General features: G+C 31.8%; 1 long non-coding RNA gene across 1 annotated transcript; it reads left to right on the forward strand.

Annotated features, from left to right (window-relative positions):
* Positions 1–12,175: 12,175 nt before the first annotated feature.
* On the forward strand, positions 12,176–13,547 carry LOC139527913 (uncharacterized). The gene is made up of 2 exons (XR_011665488.1): positions 12,176–12,308; positions 13,025–13,547. It is a non-coding gene; the product is annotated as an uncharacterized lncRNA (long non-coding RNA).
* Positions 13,548–16,084: the final 2,537 nt, after the last annotated feature.

Raw genomic sequence — 16,084 nt, forward strand, 5'->3', positions numbered from 1 at the left:
GGGGTTTTTAAATATTTAGAACTAAATCTCATAGCCTATATCTAATCTATTGAACTGAAATCTTAGGCAAGTATGCTCTCTGCAAATGTGAAAAATCGTATATATATTCGATTCCCGACTGTATCAAACCAAACTCTTGAAAATAGTGTTGCAGACGAATCACAAAGCAGTATACTATATTGTGTACTGATCAGAATATGACTTTATTTTACATCGTAATTGACAAATGTGTAGATCCTGTCTGAACGTTTAAAACGCGTTAATTTAAAAACAAATATATTCATATATATCTCAGTAGCATGGTTCGAATCCCGGCGAGGGAAGAACAAAGAATTTCCGAAAGCAAATTTACAGATCTTACATTGTTGGGTTGATGTTTAGACGTGTTGTATATACAGAATGTACACAGCCATGTATCACCATCACTGCTGATGATCCGATGGATAAATCTGTTGTAGAGTTGTCACTGGTTCGGAAGTACTTATAATATATATATATAAAATATTGACCGCTTACTTCTCTCATAAAGCGAAGGAGAAAAAAAACAGGAATAATGATGGACTTTAGCATGCGAAGCACCAGCTTTTTTTTAATCATATGAGAAAGTTGAGCTGTGACTGTTTTGTTTCATAAATGAAAACTAGACAATCTTGCAGAACTATTTGAAAGTTTTAGTAGTCAGTTTATAACAACCGATGACGAAAACACAATTTCCATCCCATTATTACATTTTGACGTTATGCATTTCTCCGTATATTCTCTACACCCAGGTTGTCACATATCACAGAATTTCATAATCTGGCTAAAATTAGTTCAAGTTGTTATTGTATGAAAACTATCTTATCTTAATACTGAAATCTATCTTTGTTTTTTATTTAATGTCACACGAACATAAAGTTCGAAACCGAGAACTTTTTCTAGAGAACCAATATCATGCATACATGTAAGTACGATTGACAAAAAAATACACCGACTCATTTAACATCAAATCAAAAAGGTCGAATCAAAGGACTATGTTCGGAAAGGTAACATCAATACGAATAATCCGACATTGATATTTTGACATTGAGACCGAACTTAAAGGTAATTTACATTTTGTACAATTCATGATGACAAGCTCAAAATCATCGTATGTCGTAGGTCTTCTTCAAAAGAAAGTTTTTTTACAAGAACTTCCACACAGGTAAAATGGCAAACACAATATGCCTACATTCTTTGAAAGGGCAGTTATAAAAGAAAGTATTTTTACTTGAAGTATCCTATACAACAGTTGCATGTTGCTTTTGATTTAAGTTCTATTTAACTCTAGATTTTTTTCTTGTATTACAATTATACCACATCGGTAGTTTCACGGTAAAGAGTTTGTAATTGTCCTATGTACAGGCTTAGAGGTTGTGGGTTTGTTCAAAGAGAAGAGACAAAGTCTTGTAATAATATCAAGCAGTGGGTTCTTTTTCGCACTATAAATGGAGTCATTATTTTAAAATATCAACTCAGTGTATCGGTCTACACACATTGTAAATCAGAGTATCTTCTAAAACCGTTCGCATTAAAATTGAACTGTTTGTTGATGTTACGCAGCTATTTAAAAATCTTAATCAATTTTCTCTATAAATATGTATTAAAATAATAAAGATTTTCTTTGTTTATATGAGAACGAACATTTGATATTCTTTGAGGGAGATTATAACACCTGAATCTTCTGGTCTTGTTATACATGTCTCTGGAAAAAGACCATTTTAGATAAATGAAAGAAAAAGCCGGCTTCGCAAAAGGGGAAAATTGATATTCTCCTCCCGAAATCGTCTACTGCCCCTCTACAACAATAACATGGTCATCCCCTTAAACAGTACGCAGGAAGAGAAGTTGAAAGAGAACAATTTCGCAATTCCTATGAACGGTCAATAGATCGTTTCGTCGTGCAGTGGCAAGTATTACAGATATATTTAGGACGAACCAATTCAACAAACCGTATCCATTTCAATGAATAGGATATAGAATATTCATTTGTCATAAGAAAACTGGATCTGTCGATATGTGAAGGGAACTTTATCACCGAGTTGTCTACGTATACAAAAAGAAGATGTGATTATGATTGTTAATGAGACAACTCTCCACAAGAGTCCAAAATGACACGGAAATTAACAACTATAGATCACCGTTCGGCCTTTAATAATGAGCAAAGCCCATACAGCATAGTCAGCTATAAAAGGCCCCGAAATGACAATCTAGTATTTTAATGGCCACTAGCGTGTCAAAACTGAGGCTGTGACTGTGGTTCTTTTTCGGCAAAGTGTGTTTAGCTTAGATCTTTAAAAATAAACACACGTTACTTGTTTTCTTGTCGAAGGCCAGTGGTTTTCTCTGGCTTTCTCTACAAATTAATCTTGATTGTCATGGAAAGCCAAACGTAACGAAAGTGTCACTAAAACCAGAAAACAACTAATTGTTCATATGATTCTTTTCGTTTACGGGTAAAATGATTTATTTTAGTTTGAACCATGTTTTTGCAAGACATAAGTGCGCACACATTTTTTATCACTTTTTTATACTGATTTTCGGAGAACCCTAATTGTGCGCCTATTCCTAAGAACAGATATACTGTATTTTTTCCCAAAATATTGAATAAATAATTTTAATTTCGGTGATCTTGAATAATATAGTTAATACAAGAGTAGGTATGCCATTGTATCATTCAGGTTTGTTTTTAATTTTCACCGGCAGACGACTTTGTCAACACCGACTCCAATGAAGCGAAATTTCGATTACAACTGAGAGAAGATGAGGGAGTGGGGAGGGGCAGAGGAACGGTCCCCCTTATGGAATATCATATTTGTAAAGTGCTTACACTTTTTTAAAAGTAACAGTCAAAATATTTGCTTACTAGTCCCTTTTTTAAGTGGTTTATCATTTTCAGACAAAATGGGTATTAAACGGATCTATGAAATGTTGTAATATATGGGCAATCGCACCGCAATCCAATCTGTAGAAATCGAGAAATCGTTATTATGTGTCTTTGTATGTACATGTAAATTTCATCTTTTAGTACCATAGAAAGGAAGATGCAAATGTGGTTTAATGGAATCTTTTGTGTAACTATTACAGCTATGTTTGTTTACCAATCACAGTTTCTATGATAAAGACAGATGTGGCATATACAATTTGGTATACATTGGCCTTATGTATTAAAGCAGAGTTCAAGATTTAGATAAGCAAAACTTAAAGGATATGGAATTTTATAGAGGTACGGTTAATTTTCCTGTATTTTTTATACCTCATGTAACGTGTCGAAATTTCGTACTTGCAAAAATCCAAATTATCCATTGGATAAAGCACATATGATTTACATAACAATGCACATTACAAGTGTACAACATATAAAACATAAATGAAAATTAATCACAAGTCTATTTTATTGGAAGGGAAAATATACATGGTCCATGATCGCATGCTTTGTTCTTTTAATGCTAGCCTAGCGAATCAAACTCTGAACCTTTCCAAATGCACTGTCTAGGCATGGAAGTAAAATTTATACTTCCATGGTTTAGGTATCTATTAAAATCTGAGATCCGAATTTCCACAAGTTTTTTTTAAATATAAAGGTCTGTATACAAAGGTCGTAACATGAGTTTATCAATTATAATCCAATATGGAGTTTAAAACTCCCCTGCGATTTAAATTGCTTATGGGTGTCCAACAGATCGTTTAATAATAAATACTAAAAATTTGCAAATACATGTACATGTATCTGTAAAATTGAAGTCGTGTGCCGTCTGAACAAATTTCTATAATACAGTTATAAGATAATCACGTGTCCGAAAATATGTAAAACAAATATATGTGTAAATCTAAAAGAACACATTTGACACTACATGTATGGTCTTAGTAAAAAAAATATTAAAGGAAATTAGCTGCTTTCCATGTTTAAACTATTTTTTTCATTTTTGCCCTTTAAAAGTTATAGATGGTGAATTTCACTCCTTCTTTCATTGCGAAATAAATAAACATGTAAGAAATAATAATTTCTCTGCAAATGCTTTTCAAAATACTGACTTTATGTGTTGCACTAACAAACAAAAACTATAATACATACTCATCATGATCAATCAATAAAAAAATTCAACACATTTTAGGCTCGTTTTTAAACTGAGGACAGGGCTTGATTTACCGATGCATAGTTTGAAGTTTTGTGGTTAATTAATATGCTGTAATTTATATTTAGATTTTTCACTATATTACATGTATATACTTGCAACAATAGATATATACATATATATTATATGTGTGTGTATATGTTAGGTTTTTTTTTCAGTTTGTCACAAACACGTTTAATTTGTTGAAATATATATGACAATAAAGATTATTATTATTTATTTTATCAACGCCTGACTTTTAATTATTCAGGTTTTTTTTACCCTAACCATGGAAGTGAAATAACTAAAGAGGTTATATGACCTCATTGCCCCAACTCTAATGTAAATTAAATCTGGCAGATATTTTCACATCCGCAAGAACAAATGTTTCGTAGAAGGGTGCATTTTCTGATAAAGGATCAAAGGACGCCAATAGTACTTTATTATAAAACTTTCATCACAACATGGAAGTATTATATTAACAGGAACTACTACGACCCGACTTCAAACGTTTCATCTGCGATGCCGCGCGCAATTTAATGACATGTTACATGTAATTAGCTTGAAACATGGCACGTTATTTACACGTGTGGTGTGGTGCCCTACAATATTGTCATTCTCGGTTGCTTTCGGGATTACGGAAATAAACGAAGAAATCGAAAGTTGTTATAAATTCTTAGGAAACAGCAATCGGCAAACCTCGGCAGATTCCGTTACCCTACATCTGCATACGTGTGCCAATTGAGTGATTGATGGATTAATGCGAGTCATCATTAATTCTATAGAAAAACACATTGACGATGGAAATTTGTACCAAATGTATTGAATAATTGCCTCATTTTTATTGATTTATTTTTCGGTAGAAATTGGACTATATGTAATATATATCGCAAGTTGTGATTATATAATAAGTACTGTTTACTCCACTGAGTGGCACGCATTTCCTGCATATTTAAGACGATTGTAAATTATCGTTCTGATAAAATCAAAAGATCAAAGAGATTTTAGATCAATGTAGGAATTATTAAGCTTCGCTCTAAATCCAGGGTAAGACCACTGATTGGTTGGTATATACGAATGTTCAGCTGAACCCCGATGTGTTGAATTTTTTTTTAGTACTGCGACTCAAGGATTTGTATAGTGACATTATACAAATTCTTGTGCGACTGTTTAATAAAATATATACCAGTATCATTTGGACGGTTTCATTTGGTCGGATAGTGATAACATATTTTAGGGGACAGAAATGTATTATATAAATAGCTATATAACGTAGTTAGATCTTTGCTGTATTTTGTTGATTGGTACTTGCTCGATTAATTTTCGTATTGTAAACTGGAAATTTCTACTTTCCAGGATTATCCAGTAACTTAACCATATATATTACTCTAAACTTCGCAGTTTTAATATTTATCAAATATATTTATTGTTAACCGGCGGTAACCGGAACACACCTTAATCGCGATTTAAACTTCACCCACAAACTAAGAAAATAATGTCACTCACTATTTCAAATCGTTGTAGAATAATTAATTCTGGGCCGATTTTCATTTTTTATGCATCAGTCTATTTGTTTAAATAAGTTGTTCACGAATAAAGGTCTACCGACGCGATTGAAATAAGTAAAGGTGTTTTCCGACAGGTAATATTGTTAAGCTGTCTCGATTAAAACCACGTGATTGATAAGAAGTATCTCTGGTCAATTTATGACCGCGGCATCGCAGATAGTCACAAAAGAAATTAACGACAGTGTACTAACTAGACAGTTTCCATATCTTTTCTACAGGGCTACCCGGGTTATAAATAAGTGCTAATTAATCGTTGTAGTTCCTGTCAATATAATACTTCCATGATCACAATAAGATCGTGGCGTTCCTGATCAATTAACTTAATGGGACGTGTTAAACTATTATATGATACTTTGAACTCTGAATTGATAGTCGTTTATCTACAAATTTAGAAAATCGACATATAATCTAAACAATGTAAAGTTCTTTTTATACAAATACAAATATAAATACAAAGGACGCCAATAGTACTTTATTATAAAACTTTCATCACAATAAGATCGTGGCGTTCCTGATCAATTAACTTAATGGGACGTGTTAAACTATTATATGATACTTTGAACTCTGAATTGATAGTCGTTTATCTACAAATTTAGAAAGTCGACATATAATCTAAACAATGTAAAGTTCTTTTTATATATTTACAAATGTAGACGGGTGTTTAAATAGTAAATAATATAATTATATATTCCATACAGTTTTTCTCTTTCTTTTATTTATTTTTTGCACCATGCATGAATAGACTAAAAGAAAATATGTCTTCTTAGCTAAAAAGCTGCTAAGAAAGGCGAAGTAAAAACATTTAAATTATATTCTAAAATACATTTTATAATATCATAACGTATTCTATGGTAAACATGTTAAGACAAGGAATCTACATTTTTTGTATTGATCCTTTATAAAATTATTAAGAAAAAAATGCATAATGGATATTTTACTATTTATCAAAAGATACTTCAAAATTGTAAGTGTTTTTATTCTTTCCACATACTGTAGATAATTAATTCCATGTGTAAAATGAGAATTTATAACCAAAAATTATTTAATATAATGCAATCGAAAATGGAACAAGGTATACAAATAGTAGACTCCCTTAAAACTTCTTTTTACTTCATACATGTATTCTGTCAGCAGAATAAAACGAAATAGGAAAAAAATCGGCATAAAATGTTTACTGCCATTGTAGAAAATAATTGCTATATCTATATAAGTTTATATCTTTAATTCCAATTTTCAATAAATAGGTTTTATATCTTTCATTCCAATTTTCAGAAAATAGATTTATATCTTTTATTCAAATTTTCAGAAAATCTCAAATTGACCTTTTTATTTATAGACATGTCTAAAACGTGTCAGACCTTGTACTATTCAACTAAATGAATTGATTTAATATTTAATTACAAAAATGTGTTGTTTTTGTTAAAACTTACATTCCACCATTCCAACGGCAATTGTATAAGTATTTGTATTGTCATTATAACATGTTCCGTATCATGCAGAATTTATTTTCAAAATAAACTTTTTGCATTTGTTTCGTCCTTTTAACAGATAATTGAAACAATACGTTTACGCACTATAATGGAACTCAAATACAATTATCTTAAAAGTAAAACATGTAGGATGTGTTGCCTTCCAATCTTTTGTTGTAAAAAGAACAAAATATACTGCTGTTTTATGTTAGGGTGATGGTTGGCGCCTGTTAAACAGTTAAAAAACCGCTGTATTTGTTTGCACTTGTCAGGAACCTGTTGTTCAGTGGTTGCCGTTGGTTTTCTTGTTTAAATTTTTCGAACACTAGTCAATTTGGGGCCCTTTGTAGCTTGCTGTTCGGTGTTAGCAGAGGCTCAATGTTGAAGGCCGTTCTTTGGTCGATAATGGTTTACTTTTTTACAGATTCTGACTTGGGTGGAAAGTTGTCACATTGACACTCATGCCACATCTTCTTATATCTATAAAGAACTTACTTTTGAGAATTTTGAGCTCTTGATTCTTTTCATATAAAAAATTAATCCGTGCGATATAGTATATCCCTTTTCCTCGCTGTGTGTTCTGTTACTGCATGAAACAATGCTTAAGAGTCAGTCAAATAAGATTTCTACTATAACAGGTAATATAGAATCGCTATCAAATCGGTTAAAATTTTGAATAAAATTTAAAATAAAATCATACAAACCTGATGTGTACTAACTTGAAAGTATTGACGACAATTTAATTACAGAACTTTGTCAATTTGCTATTATACACCGAACTGCAGTCTATTTAAGCGTTTGATAATGCATTGATATCATTTTGACGTATCACAAACAAACAACTTGTAACGTTTAATGTCATTGGCCAAAAGATTTAAATAATGTGCATGTGAACAGACACAGGTGACAGACAATGGAATGTACTACGTTACTCCGAACATTTAAAGAATTAAAATAGTGGGGTCGAAATATTATACTGAAATCATTGGTGGTTATATATAATCCTTAAAAATGATTTGTGATTTTACATAATCACTGAAAATTATAAGAATTGTTTTACAATTCCCAAGTATGTGTTCAATGATTATCAATAATGAATACAGTCTCTCTTTGTTAAAAATAAATCAAATTCAGAAAAAAAATCATCTGTAAAATAAATAAAATTCAGAAAAAAAAATCATCTGACTATACAGATGATTTTTTTTCTGAATTTGATTTATTTTAAACAAAGATAGACTGTGTTCATTATTGATAATCCCTGAAAACATTTCAGAGATGTGTAAAACAATTCTTAAAATTTTCAGTGGTTATGTAAAATCACTGATAATTTTCAAGGATTATGTATACTCACTAATGATTTTAATGTTTATACAAAATCCCTGAAAATTCAGGGATCATTCTACATAATCCCTGATTATACAAATTCAATGTAACATATATATGCGTATGGTCATGACCATATGCGTATACTTATATGGTCCGACCATACGCGTATTTTTTAATTTTTTAGTCAACATATTGCCATTTACTCGTAATAACAAATCGGTTATGACCATCGGTAATGACCATCGGTATAAAATGTGTTTACTTTAAATTTGACAATTAAGTAAAATTAACAATGTGAAACTTCTTATTTTTATTTAGCTTATCTTTTTATTATAATATAACGATAACATTACCTATATGACAGCGTCTTTTGAATGAACGGTCATACCATATGAAGAGTTTAGAAGTATTAAAAGTAAACTGTAACAGAGTGTTAATTACCCCGACCATATGAGTATATACCCATATGGTCATGACCATACGCGTATGGTCCAAATACTCATATGGTCCGGAACATTTACACGAGTTGTATATTTTTATATATATCAACACACGGATACGATTATATAGAATTACCCACAGTTAATTTGTTTTATTTTTAAAATGAGAACCTACATGTTTGTATTGATATAATTATAATCGATTTCTGAAGTAGTTATTTAAAGGTTTTGTATTCAATGTACACATATGACGAACACATTACGGGACGTATATTTGGGAAATAAGTACTGCTTGGTGATCTGCAGGGGATTACTTAATTTAAAAACTTGTACTAAGTCAACAATTTTATGAAGTAATCGAATGCTTCAAGTTGGTGTTATGATTTTTAGAAATTATCTAAGACATTAAGGTTAATTTCTTAATTTGAAACAATTAGAGATTTTCCAAAATAATATAGTTTAAAGAAACACTTTATTGCGGCCAAGCTTAGCGAAAGGCCTTTTGACATAATCAGTCAAACAAACTTTATTAGATCAACGTGTTAAGGAACGATCGTTGTCACTGTTCAATTACACCTTCGACCTCAAACAAACGTTCAAGCCCCGCCCAAGCACACCTGCGAAAAAAGAACAAATTATGCATGTTACGGAACATAATTTATTATAATGATTATGAAAATACTTATACAATTGCCGTTGGAATGTTTGAATGTAAGTTTGAACAAGAACAACACATTTTTGTATTTAAATAGATCAATTCATTTAGTTAAATAGTACAAGGTTTGACACGTTTTGTACATGTCTATAAATAAAAAGGTCAATTTGAGATTTTCTGAAAATTTAAATGAAAGATATAAATCTATTTTCTGAAAATTGGAATGAAAGATATAAATCTATTTTCTGAAAATCGAAATGAACGATATAAATCTATTTTCTGGAAATTGGAATGAACGATATAAACCTATTAAGATATAGCAATTATTTTTCACAATGACAGTAAACATTTTGCCGTTTTTTTTTCCTATTTTGTTTTATTCTGGTGACAGTATATGAAGTAAAAAGAAGTTTCAAGGGAGTCTACTATTTGTATATCTTGTTCCATTGTCGATTGCATTATTATTAATAAATAATTTTTGGTTAAATAAATTCTCATTTCACACATGGATTTAATTATCTACAGTATATGGAAAGAATAAAAAAAACTTACATTTTGAAGTTTATATTATCTTAACCATCATTAGATACTTAAAAAACAAATGTTAGAACTGCGTTTTATAACAATACATGTATAAGACAGAAAAGAAGAAGTTTGTTGTATACTTAGACTTATAAATTTCAATACGTCATATCGTTTATTCAAGCATGGCGGTCAGTTTTTATTGGTAGAGGAAGCCGAAGTGACCGGAGTTTAACGAACTGTTATTATTTCATGTGAAATGTAGTTAGCGAATTTAAAATTTTTAATATATACCTTCTGCACACCGTTTTTATTTACTTTTGCGACATATATGTATATATATATATATCTATACATACCGTCTAAATATCAACCCAACAATGTTAGATCTATAAATTTGCTTTCGCAAATTTTTGGTTCTTCCCTCGCCGGGATTCGAACCCATGCTACTGTGATATCCTGACACCAAATCGCCTGCACTGCAGCCGTCCCGCTATATATAAGTTATACGAGAAACATCTTAAGTTATAACAAGAATGTGTCCCCAGTACACGAATGCCCCACTCGCACTATTATTTTCTATGATCAGTGAACCGTGAAATTGGGGTAAACCCTCTAATTTGGCATTAAAATTTAATAGATCATATCATAGGGAACATGTATACTAAGTTTGAAGTCGATTGGACTTCAACTTCATCAAAAACTACCTTGACCAAAAACTTTAACCTGAAGCGGGACAGACGGACGAACGAACGAACGGACGGACGAACGAACGAACGGACGGACGGACAAACGGACGCACAGACCAGAAAACATAATGCCCCTCTACTATCGTAGGTGGGGCATAAAAAATACCACTAATAAAAGCGAGTTTCTCTGTTTATAATCGGATCATTGTTAGCTATTCCACATGTTTGAAATGAAAATGTTTACATTCTAGGTGTTCATTTTTGTTTTATAAATCAATATAGTCTGTTTATTCGCAAATTCCTTTGCTAGAAAATCGTGATAGACTTCTTGTTGAAAATTCGGGCACATGCTTTAAATATATGCCATATATATGGTTTTTGTCATGTTGTTGTCCCCGGCTTTGACATATTCCCCATTTTCATTCTCAATCTAATGAGAAATAAGATAGAATATGTCTCATTTTGTCAAATATGTTCAGATGCCTGACAAATAAAAATCTTTAAGGACAGACGTGGTGTGTTCAACATGTATTTGTATTGTTTTAACCATTTAATCATGTTAATTGTAATATATGATGTATTGTAATGCATCGTTTGTCACGATAACATGGTTATTTAAACTCACTTACAATACCTTCTAATTAAAAATAGGCTTCATTTTGAATAGATATTATCACAAAAGTTTAAGTTATAGATACAATGGATAAGCGTTGATTCATGAAAAATCAACTCTTATCCATTGTATATATATATCACAGAATGCATGCACAATCAGTCATTCTCATACATGTAACTCACAAAGATGAGTCTAAGCACATTTTTATACATATATTGCCTTCAGTCTAGTTCCTTGTTCTTGATCTGTTTTGGTACGATATGACTCAGATACCCGTATGTTGCAGAGAACCAGCCTAGCTTTGACAATGAATCCATTTGATATTGGAAGTGTACTGACCGATATTTTAGTCTAGGATTGATGATTTGTTTGAACAAACTTTCAATGCGGTATGAGCTTTGTTTCATTTTGGTCTCTTGTGGACAGTTGTCTTATTAGCAATCTTACCACATCTTCTTTTTTATATTCAGTAGCTGGAACCTTTTAAACTGCATTATTTTTAAACTTTGTTCATATATATATATTGTGGTGTTATTCCACTGTTCCAGGTACTGGAATTTTCGGAACTCTTCTATTGGTCAATACATTCAGTAACTATATCATATTATATGCCTAAATAAATAAAACTACGCAAATTCTGCAAGGTTACAAAATGAAAACTTTATCGATGGTGAAGCCGATACTATAAAAGAAATGATACGAGGTATGCATTCGTGACACGAAACCAAAACATGCTAATTAAAAACCCAAAACCCAGCTTTTAATGCTGTCTTTCATCTCAAAATCACAGTGAGGTAATATATACTTATGTTTTTATTTATGTAATTTTAGAGATGGGATTGGTTTTCGAGGGCAAGGGAATTGTATAACAATGCCAGAGATCACATTAGGTAAGACATAAACAATAATTTCCTAACATCCAACCGTCTCCAAGGTTAAACGTGAAAATATCGCACTTTCAATAATGGCCATTCACCCTTGCGATCCTCACTTGAATAACAGTTGACCTCTTTAAGGGTAAAAAAAACATAAAAAAACAATGAATATAAAAAAATGTATGTTTTATCCATAAAATAGAGAAAAGATATAAAATTTAAAAAAAAGTATAATAAAAAGATTACTTTTGAATTTTATAGAGCGATACTTTGTGACGCGATGTTTACTTTTTATCGTAATTTATCTAATTTAAAGTTTAGGTATTTGTTGGTAAGTAACTGCATGTATGTGTTAGTATATTATCGTAGGAACTTTTCCCTCCGACAAATAGACAGTGCAGGCCCGTTTATCTGGTTAATGGGTGCCTGTATTTAATATTTCAAACTTCACCTTGTGAGTATACGAAAAGTAGACAGCAGCACAACGATACAAAAAAATCAAAGCCATCAAAGGGAAATAACTAATATGGATTTATAGTAAGCTCCATGTTGAAGACCGTACTTTGACCTATAATGGTTTACTTTTACAAATTGTGACTTGGATGGAGAGTTGTCTCATTGGCACTCATACCACATCGTCTTGTATTTATTTGACCATGTTGACATTTACTAAGGTCTTACATGTACAAACCTAGTACTAGATGTTTAATGTATACAATATTTTGTTTCAGTGATGCCGTTGATACCGCTGGAGATGTGGCTGATACCATAGGGGTTCACGCACGGGAACACCTTAATCTCGCTGCAGACCATTTAGAAGACCTAGGCGTCCAACGTGAAAGAATTGACGAGACAGGCGAAAGACTAAATAATATAACAAGTCAGGTGGTTCAGAGAGGACAAGACATAATTGACAATGGTAAAAATGGACTTTCCAGAGCAGCAGAACACGCAATGAAGAAAGCAATGGAAACCATCGAGAACAATAGAGATTTTCTAGAGAACAGTCACAAGCATATTTCGAGAGTAGCCGATTCTATGGCAGACATATTCGGCAATTTCCGGGATTTGGTAAACAACTGACGAAATCAACAAGAACCATCAAGCAATCATAGATTGACACTAATCACTGACGATGACGTAAAAGTGATTCATTAAACATTTTAAATTTGATGTTCGGAAATAAGTTGTAATCAACAACGTTATACATTATATTCGAATCCCTTACTCTATCAATAAAACCATCAAATTATATTGTAACTTAGAGATTCAAAAATGCAGCCGTTCTGTGCTATCAATTCACACATGTTTTTAAACAACTAGAAAACACACACTTATAAAATACCTCGTTTCGTTATTTTTTTTTAGGTCTAATCTGATTGTGGATTTTGTATAAACATATAAAAATGTAATATAATGATTCATGTAGGCGATAATAATTTTCATATTCATAATAATTTGAGGCATTAAGACAGATAAACAACTGAAACATGTTCAACAATCATTATGACTATTTCCTGGCAAAAATAGATTTAAAAATAATATTTAAAGAACACATCTTGTAGTTTTTCTGCCTGTAAAGAAAAAACATAACAAAGGTGATACACACTCAATAACCCGTGTTTAAAAGGTGTGTACCACATTTTTGATATTATTTTGAATAAACAGAAATAATATTACACATGTTACAGTCATTCCTAAAAATCTAATTATAAATCCCAACACAGCTAATCAGAAGACGAGTAACGAGTAACGCCATAATATGCACTTCTATGACAACATTTTCGAATTACATTACTAGCCATTGCAATATTTCTACTGTTTTCAATATTGTCAATATTTTCATGATACTGTTATTAATATGTACATGTACCTATGATAGTTTGATATTATTAAAATATAAAACCATGGGTACCAACATGTGACCAAAGGTCGCTTTAGGCGTATATCCAAACAAAGCCTAAGGAATTACGATTACGGTTGATGAAAAACAAGAGGTCCTCTCAAATTATAAAAAAACATTGTGATTCATAGTAAAATTAAATGATATTATTTTATATTTTAATCTTGTAATTAAGCATTTTCGACGACACACAATTACAGAAAACTTTGTGTTTTTTTTTTTTAATTTTCCGGTGGCGTGTTCAACCCCTACCCAATATTGTGTAATATGTCTATTTCATTTTCAACGCTTCATCTGCATATTCTGAGGTTTGTCTTGTGTATGGTGTCAATACTGGATATAAGTTCGGATATTTTGTTGCCTAGTAAAAAGGCTCAGTTGGGAAACGTTATTCTTATTCTTCATATCTTATCAACATATATATTGCTGAAACACTGCTCTTGTTTATCAGTTATCGCGGCCACAAACTATCCGTCGATAGCGCTCTATGCTGCAAACGGAAATTTTAGCCACCCACCTTGTAATTTCTAACAATCATCCAAAGACGCCAACAGTGGCGTAGCTATGCCATTTACACGTGTACGCCCGAACCTTGGCGAGAGGTCTGATGTGCAACAGCAGGTCCAAGGCAATGGACATCCTATTATGATACGAAACCACATAAAACTCTCTCGTTCTCGAGAAAGAGATACCACTTCTGTCCTTAAAAAACTCGTCAATAGCCACATTTTTGAACGGTTTTTATGTATCTCCCAGCTGATTCAATATTTCAGAGCTTGCATTTCCTATCGTGATTTCCTTGATAGAGGATTGCTGCTTACAAGGAAACTATTGAACCAAGAATTTCTTATAGTGAATTTGAAATCGTTCTTCAAAAATTTACAGTCGTCATCACGAGTTTGATTCACAGATAACAACGGATATGTTTCAATTGCTGTAACCACAATCCTGTCCCTTTTCTGCGAATGTAACCTAACGAATTGGAATTAATAGCAGGGTTGTACTAACACGAGCAACACGACGGGTGACACATGTGGAGCAGAATCTTTTTTCCCTTCTGAAGCACCTGATATCTCCTCCTGTTTTTCATGCGGTCCTCGTTACTTTTATACTGATCAGTCTAAATATCCTATGGGTATATTTCTCCTCACTTTTATAATGTAGTTTGTTTTTTGTGTAATATTTGTATTGTGTGGATTTATAATTTTATGGTAATTTGTTTTATAAAAGAAGAACAAACAGATACTTTTCAATATGGTTAAAAGGAGATTGGTATAAAACAATCAATCAGATTTGATAGAGATTATACAAAAAGCAAGTGTACATCTCAATGTTGTTGTTCTATTTTTTGTTTTCACCTTTTTACCCGCAAATTTTGTTAATGAACACAGTCAAAAATAATTAATTTTTATTGATAGTCAGGTGTAACATTCAAATGCAAGCCACTTATTGAATTTCATCATGAATAGAATTCACATTAGATTCAGACTTTGATATAAAATATAAACTATTAAATATAATATCATACCATTTAATTAAAAAGTAAATTTCGTCACTTTTGTCTTCAATTACAAGTGATTGGAAAAAGCATTATACAGCTTGTGTGCTCATAACTAGTTTTTATGCCCCACCTACGATAGTAGAGGGGCATTATGTTTTCTGGTCTGTGCCTCCGTTCGTTCGTCCGTCTGTGCGTCCGTTCGCTTCAGGTTAAAGTTTTTGGTCAAGGTAGTTTTTGAAGAAGTTGAAGTCCAATCAACTTGAAACTTAGTACACATGTTCCCCATGATATGATATATCTAATTTTAATGCCAAATTATAGTTTTGACCCCAATTTCATGGTCCACTGAACATAGAAAATGATAGTGCGAAGTTCAGGTTAAAGGTT

This window comes from Mytilus edulis, chromosome 6 (genome assembly GCF_963676685.1).
Source record: "Mytilus edulis chromosome 6, xbMytEdul2.2, whole genome shotgun sequence".
In the NCBI taxonomy this organism is placed as follows: domain Eukaryota; kingdom Metazoa; phylum Mollusca; class Bivalvia; order Mytilida; family Mytilidae; genus Mytilus; species Mytilus edulis.